This window comes from Lactuca sativa, chromosome 3, assembly GCF_002870075.4.
Source record: "Lactuca sativa cultivar Salinas chromosome 3, Lsat_Salinas_v11, whole genome shotgun sequence".
In the NCBI taxonomy this organism is placed as follows: Eukaryota; Viridiplantae; Streptophyta; class Magnoliopsida; order Asterales; family Asteraceae; genus Lactuca; species Lactuca sativa.
Genome location: NC_056625.2, coordinates 276,065,792 through 276,074,503, shown reverse-complemented (window position 1 = coordinate 276,074,503; position 8,712 = coordinate 276,065,792). Strand labels below are relative to the sequence as shown.

At 38.3% G+C, this 8,712-nt stretch overlaps 1 pseudogene; it reads right to left on the bottom strand.

The window, feature by feature from the left end:
• Positions 1 to 376: 376 nt before the first annotated feature.
• On the bottom strand, positions 377 to 5,879 carry LOC111917663 (5'-3' exoribonuclease 3-like; annotated as a pseudogene).
• Positions 5,880 to 8,712: the final 2,833 nt, after the last annotated feature.

The following is an 8,712-nucleotide window of genomic DNA, read 5'->3' as shown; positions in this document are numbered from 1 at the left end:
ATTGATCTTCCGAGGGATAAACTTATTCCATCTTGTGGAAATAATGCCTTCCGGGAGAGTAACCTCATCTATGTCTCGAAGTCAACCAAAAAAATCACATCCATTCAAATTTCAAATCCATCTTGCCTCTAGAATTCAACAACTAAGAATGATGTCAAAATATTTTGTTTCTATGCAATTAGTCTTCATCATTTCTACACTGTTTTTGATAATGAAATCCAACAATATTAACCCATAACAAGTTTGACACTTCAAGACTTCCTACACACATGTCTACTTAAGATAGCAATGATTTTTAAAAAATGCTGCACCATATCACGAGGTTCAAAATGTTGAGATACCTATTTACGGCCACTTGGCTAGTCTAAATTTATAACAGCAGCCCACATCCTCTCTTACTTTGGTTCATATTCATTTTTTTTTGGCAAAAGTATATGCTTATATCAAAAAAACATGTTTTATAAGTTTCAGACATATACATGCATGTTAAGTTAGGTTTTAAACATACAAGAGAAACCTTACCACCTTGCAAAATATTTCTTAACTGGTGGAAACATAAACTCTACCATCTACTAGAAGCATTCCTGGATTGTGCTTCGCCCCACCCTCCCTTCGCCTGGTTTCTGTTTGAACTGGAGTCTGACCTAACTGACCGAGACTGACCATACACATTGTTTGTCCGAGAACCTCTCCCATAAGTATTCCACCAAGAAGCGCAGCTTTTTTGTTCTTTTGGTGTCCTTGTGGCATCAACAAACCTATTGCCTTGGTTAGGGTTTATTTTAGCTTCTTTTACTTGTCCATGTGATCTGTGAACAAAAAAATTGCAAAAATGTTAAGGCCAGAGTCGAAAGCCACCAAGGGAGCATTAGCTAGACAAAAGTTGAACCAATTAACAAACCTATGGCTTCGTACAGGGTAACCATGGCTCTCATGCCACAAGCATCCTTCCTCGATATAGGATTCGCTCACAGTCTATCAATCAAAATTTCCAGAAGTTCCATCAATTAATTACTTGGAAATTAATAGCACTAGAACAAGACTCAACTTTAAATCATATTTATGGACTTCAGAAGTGTATAAAAGCAAATCTTCATACATTTTTTGATGAAAAAGACGAGCAAAAATACCCTACAATACTGTATTGTCCACAACAAAACCTTTAAAGGAGGAAGGGATGAACTAGAAGCCTGTCAAAGCAACAGAACCTGATCATAAGGATCCAAAATGGCATACCAGTTCTGGAATGGATGTGCCTTCAAGGACATGAGGGATATGAAGAGAGAAGCATGGTGAATCATAGTATACACATCTGTAGCATAGAAATATACACTATTTAATACAGTAGAACAATATATTCTAGATTATAAATCCTGAGTGATGACTGAAAAAAGCATTTTCTTACAGAACATCAAGATCGTTTCCACAGCCATTAGAATCACGAACATACTCGGGCTCTAGGTTAGGATGGACAAAACCATTTATGTCTCCACTGAAATGGAAACAAGAGAAGAAAATATACACATTAGGAAAAAGAATAATCACCTCATTTTAATAATAGACAGCACAACCTTAAGCCTGTCTTTTGCTCGATGGAGCCTTCATTGTTGAAGGAAGTGATAATCCGCAAGGCAAGATTTTCTGAAATGTGTAGGAACAACTTGTCGGGATTCTCAGCATTTCTTTTAGCTTCCTCCTCCTGAAGATAAAAGACGATATTAATTAGAGTCCTTGTCAAACATGTGAAGGTTCTAATTTCTAAATACCATTCAGCCATACATACAGTCAGATCCTTCTCAATCATCTTTGTTGAAGCAAGAAGGCGCTCCTCATCAATAAAAGGAAGCTTGCAGATACCCTACAAAAGAGATATATTTGAAACATAAGAAAGTTATAGTCATATAAAACATGGCTGTTGAAGGGAGGAGTAGGTGTTTTGAAAAATAATCATCCCCTAACCTGCCAAAGAAATCTTTTCCCATCCGAGTCGACATCAAAATCTGAGTATAAACGACAACATATAGATACAATATTACAATCAATAGAGTTCATAAAGATATTAAGCAACAAAATTTATCTGTCTGACAATTTAGAATGGGACATACCATTAGGATAGAAATCAAGAATACTCGAATCATCAGTTGTCATGAGTGACCCATATGAAGGCGGAAGTGCATGGGCACTACAAATTAGATAAGATCATGAAGAAAACCAGATAAACTAATGTAATCATGTTTCTAAAAAAGAAATTTAAGAACATACCTTGTAGGGGGGAGAACAGACATAAGTTGATCAAATGGTTTCAAGGGGGATCCTCTTTGAAACGTAACTTTAGTACTTGAAATGGATAAAACCTGTTGATGGAATAATCACACTCGTTATTCTATGTTATCAACCAGTCAACAGTATGATGATGAACCTATAAAGATTGATCTTATTCACAGATTACCCTAATTACCATGTCCATGACGCAACACCCGAGAAGTAGTATAGAAGAACCCAACACAACCCTTCGGTGTATTTTTCGACCTACAAAGAATAAAATGCACATGTATGAAATAAAGTGGATCCAATATTTGAGAAAAAATGCATTTAGTAAGATATAGTTGATGTAGCATATATACATAGTTACATACCGCTTCTTTCCTCGTATTTTCCATATCCACTTTGGTTTCAGCAGAAAATTTGTATTTGTAATAACGTTTTCTCCATCCAGGAGTACCCAGTTTCACCTGACAAGATTTAGTCTAAACACTGACTAGTTCTTGTAATCTACATCCTGAAAAAAAAGGAAAACACACAACAAAGATCTTCCATACCATGTCTGAAAGAAGACCGTTTCTGAAATTATCCGATATCTCACGCATGTAAGATTTTAGTTGCTCCTTCAATGCTTTTGTATTCTCGGCCATCTGAGAAAACAAGAACAAGACATTTCATATTGAGTAAATATATGATTTGAAAAGATACAGATCAATGATAGCGAAAGATAGTATTTCTCAACAATATATCGTACTTGTACATCATGATCGGTTGATTTTTCACTGTGATTGTGACCACTTCTTGTCACAGAAAACAAATTGTCTTCTCCCTTACCACTCTATACGAAAGATTACTTGTAAAAATATGTTTGTGACAGCTATTATAAAACTTTATATGAATTTGTAAGAAATTAAAAGAAAAAGAACCTTATCCTTGACTTCTGACAACATGTATCGGAGTTTGCTCTTGTGGAATATTGCTGATCTTTTCTCGAAAATCTGATCTTCATATGCGCCAACTGCAAGGATGAACTTTTCGACCCTTTTTTGCTTGATATACCCTCCTTTCTCATCACCAACCTGTTTCCATTTTTCAAAAATTCGAATTTCAAAATCATAGAAACAAATAATATTATATACATCGCCAAGAATGAGTTGTATATATCAAAAAATAGACTCTTCTAGGGCCATGAAAGAGACTAAATTTATTTACATTACATCATTAGCTACCTTTTCCGTATTCACAAGATACCCTCCAAGGTTCTTGAACTCTTGCTTGTATACATGAATCAATAGATCAATAGCACCCTGATCAAGAATGATAAAAATTAAGAATTTGGACTTTCTACCACAAAAGCGGCAAGATTTAGTTGTCTCATGAACATTTCCAATACACCTTTTTGGTAAACTATAGCAATTTTTCATCTTTGTACTTTTGTCACCATTGAAATTTTCTTAAAACGAAAATAGTTAAAATGTAAAAGCATTCAAACCTCAAGAATTTCCAAGGTTGGCATAGGCGGAAGAAAATCATTTCCACCGAAAAAGCATAAGAAGATGAAATCATCAATCAGTCGTTCAATATCATATTCAAAATTTTCAGGAACATTTTTCGTTCTCAAATCAAGGTTAATATATTCTCTCAGTATCCAAACATGAACAAACTGCAGTAAGAAAAAACAATAAAACTATCATTACAATGGCACGAAATGCACGCATACTACAACATAAATACGAATTTTTAGCTCATGTTTAATCCATCATACGTTTCATGGAAACATGTAAAGACGATAAATTTAAATTCACATAAATTTACATAACCGTTCATTATGGATAATTAAATTAACAACTTGTTGTAGCGATATGCACATTTGACTACTTAATTACCTGGTGCGGCTTCTTCACCAACGACTTTGGCTTTCCAGCTGGCAACGACACAGAGGAGTGACTTGTTCTTGAGTTACCTTCTGCAAAAACATTCTGACAAAACAAGAACTTAGAATTAGAATGGATTACAAAAAACTGTATTAATCATAGAATTTAACAAATAAGCACAATTTTACAAGAAGAAAAGCAAGACCCTCTCGCAAAATGGAGAAATGGACTTCGTGTGTAGCCAGAGCGAGCATAATAAGGTCTGTATCCTGACCATAAAAGACATGGCGTGTATTCGGATTATAACCAGGGCAAGTGCGTTGAAGCCGTATGAATGACCTTATCTTGTGTTCTCCTTCACCAGGAGCATTCTCATCAGAAAGAATTACCTAAATGATCGAACATTAACAAATTAACGCCATGAAAATGGATACAGTTTGGATTACGTATTAATCAATTAAATTATTAAATCTGTCAAGATGAACATGACGAACCTTCAAGTGTTTCCATGCATCATTTTTTGATATGCGCAGATTAACGTAAGTCTGGAGTTGCTTTGATAACTCGAACATGAACGTTGTGTCAGGAGTGATTATGCTCGAATCTGACATTTCTGATTCCTGTTGCGGAAGAACATCTCTACCTTCAATTTCATATTGTGTTCTCAATCTATCTTCTTCTTTCCGCTATATATAGACATTACTTTCAAACTTAATTATGAAGTGGTCGAAAAAGACGTGGAACTCTAGCATGCAGAAATAGTTCGTATCCCGATTATGATTATGTATTAGTTTCTACTTTCTACTAGAGTGTTTCGATGAAATGTGTATGAAAAAGCATGTACTGTAGGAGAAAAACGTACAAGTGTCTCGTGGTCTTTGGAATTTCTAAATCTTCTTGTTCTTTGCTGATTCATTTTGGCTCTTGGTGCAACCCCATCTGCATCTGCATAATGTTTTTAAATTTGTAATCTTTGAATATGGAAGTGGATTTCAGTCTGAAACAATATCGCTTACCTATGGCCAAATATAGAAGCTTTCGTGGTCTTACTATCATCATAACACTGTCTATATACTCAAATATGTTGCTGAAAACATCTTCGTAAGATGCAGGAGTATTTAACTGTGAAAAGAACAAGCATTGTAAAAAATAGAGATTTTTACTGTAGTAAATTCCCATAAAAGTTATTTCCATTTTGGAATACGGAAGATGAAGAGACGTACATGTTTTGAAAGAACATCGGTATTTAACTGTAAAAAGAACAAACAACGTAAATAATACAGATTTTTAAAACGGATAAATTCCCAGAAAAAATATTTCCATTTTCGAATACAAAAGATTGAAAAAGAAAGAAGATTAAGAGACGTACATGCTTTGAAAGAACATCTTCGTGCTCCCGTTGAAAACATGTATGTATGATTCCGTTCATGTCGAGGTAAAGATTATCAAATTCAAGGCCGTTGGGGTTGGCCAGAGTTCCGTCTTGTTCATCCGTCTTCTCCACCGTATTCACCACTATTTTTGGGTACTTGTTCGCCAGCCACCTGTAAAATGACTTTACACCCATTTCTTCTTGCTTCATACAGCTTCTTCTTTCTCTGTAAATCTACAGGAATTGGAAGTGATGGATTGCAACTACTGGTACGTAGTATGTTTGGTTTCCATTTAGTATGGCGGCAGCACAGAGATCGGAAAGACTAAATGACTATGATTACACTGTATCACAATCAATGGCGCTTCGAAAACCCAACTCCCATCATCATTGTCTTTGTATCATGCCAATTTTTTTAAAAGATAAGTTCGACTTCTATTTTAAAAAGACAATCAGAAGTAACTAAATTTCGATTTTGTTTAATATTAACTACATACTTGGTTGTCGCCTCGTATCCTGACTAAGAAATAATGTTGTGATGAATTGTTTGTTGGGGATTTATAGAAAAGGTGTGTGGTAATCTATTTGTTTCTAAATAAAGAATCGGTGCTATTAATAGGCTGTCAGAATTATTGTTTGTGTAGCTGCAGGGGATTCTTGATATTAGAGGCGGTTATGATTAAGAAATTTTTGAGGTATCCATATGAGATTCGGAGTCTCTTAGAGTATGCTTGGTCTTTATCTGGAAGAACATCTTGCGTTATGTTATACATTAGGGAGCCCCGATTTTGTTTGTGAAGAAGAATGATGGGTCTCATCGGATGTGTATCGACTACCAGGAGTTGAATAAGGTAACAGTGAAGAACCGTTATCTCCTCCCGATGATTGATGATCTTTTTGACCAGCTTCAAGGTGTATCTTGGTTCTCCAATATTGATTTGTGATCAGGTTATCATCAGATGCGGATTCGCGATGAGGTTGTGCAGAAGACGGCTTTTCGGACTCGATATGGTCATTATGAGTTCGTCGTGATGCCATTTGGGCTCACCAATGCTCCAGCCGCGTTCATGGATCTCATGAACCGTGTGTGCAGACCGATGTTGGATCGGTCTGTGATAGTATTCATTGATGATATCCTGGTTTATTCTAAGACTCAGGAGCAACATGAGGAGCATTTGAGAGAGGTGTTGGAGACTTTGAGGAGGGATAGACTCTTTGCAAAGTTCTCCAAGTGCGAGTTCTAGTTACGTTTTGTTTCTGGGGCACCTTGTTAACCATAAGGGTATTCTAGTCGATCCGGTTCAGGTCGAGGCCGTGATGCAGTGGGAGGTTCTGAGGTCTCCATTTGAGATTAGGAACTTTCTTGGTTTGGCTGGTTATTATCAAAGATTCATTCAGGATTTCTCTAAGATCGTTGTTCCTTTGACCCGACTGACCAATAAGTCGGTGACTTTTCGCTGGAGGCCTAAGCAGCAGGCAGCTTTTGAGACTCCTAGGCAGTGATTGTGCGAGGTGCCGATTCTGACCCTGCCGGAGGTAGTAGATGACTTCGTGGCTTATTGTGATGCATCGATCAAGGGTTTGGGGCAGTGTTGATGTAGCGGGGTGGCATGATCGCTTACGCTTCGAGGCAGCTGAAGCCTCATAAGGCGAATTATCCGGTGCATGATTTGGAATTGGGGGCTATGGTTTTCGCCTCAAGATTTGGTGGCATTACCTATATGAGGTCCGGTGTACCATTTACACAGATCATAAGAGCCTGAGGTACTTGATGGATCAGCCGAATCAGAATATGAGGCAGCGTCAATGGATGGATGTGGTGAAGGATTATGATTGTGAGATCCTATACCACCCAGGGAAGGCCAATGTAGTGGCCGATGCTCTCAGCCGCAAGGCGGTCGCGGCTTCGATCTGAGGTATATGCTTGAGGATAACAGTGATTACTCTATTGTTTGAGCGGATTCGTGAGGCACAGGTTGAGGCTATGAATGAAGAGCACCAGAAAGCGATCAGGTTGTAGGTCAGGTGGCTACCTTCGATTATGATAGTCGTGAATTGTTAACTTTGCATGGGAGATTTTGGGTTTTGTAGTGGGGAGGTGTGCACCAAGTTCTTATGGAGGAGGCTCATAAGCCGCGATTCTCTATTCATATAGGGGCGACGATGTATAGGTATCTTTGTCCTGATTATTGGTGGCCCTAAATGAAACAGGATGTAGCATGGTTTGTGGAGCAGTGTTTGACTTGCAAGAAATTCAAGGCCGAGCATCAGCGACCTCATGACAAGATGCAGGCGTTGGAGATTCTCATATGGAAATGGGAAGACTACACCATGGATTTTATCATGAAGCTTCCCAGGACCACGTGCTGTATTTTATCTGGGTTATCGTGGATCCATTGATCAATAGCGCACATTTCATCCCGATCTAGGAGAGTATCTCTATAGAGAAATTAGCCGACTTTTTGTGTTCGGGAGGTGGTGGCACGTCATAAGCCACCGATATCAGTGGTTTAAGACCATGATGTTCGCTTTACTTCCATATTCTGAAAGCGGTTTCATGAAGAGATGGGCACTCGTCTCCATTTTAGTACGACATTTCATCAGAAGACTGATGGTCAGAGTGAACGGACTATTCAGACTCTTAAGGATATGCTGCGAGCGTGCGCATTAGATTTCAGTGAGAGTTGGGATATGTATCTTCTGTTGGTGGAATTTTCTTATAGCAACAGTTATCACGCCAACATTGATCGACCTCCTTTTAAGATGCTCTACTGGAGGAAGTGCGGGACCCCGATTTATTAAGGCGAGGTTGGTCAACGAGTTATGGGGAGTACCGACGTGGTGCTCAAGACCACTGATCTGATTCAGCAGGTTCGGAGTAGGCTCCAGACAACTCAGAGTCGGAAGAAGAGCTATGCCGACAGGCGACTGTCAGACTTCGAGTTCCAGGTGGGAGATATGATTCTCCTGAAGGTGTCACCTTGGAAAGGTGTCATCTGGTTCAGGAAGTGGGGCAAGCTAGTCCCCAGGTATATTGGTCCCTTTAGGGAATTGGCTCGGGTGGGTCGGGTAGCTTATCATCTTGATCTTCTAGCCAAGATAAGTTAGATTCATAACACTTTTCATGTCTCTCAGCTGTGGAAGTGTTTTGTGGATGATTTCGCAGTTGTACTTTTGGAGGATATTCAGGTGGATGACCACCTG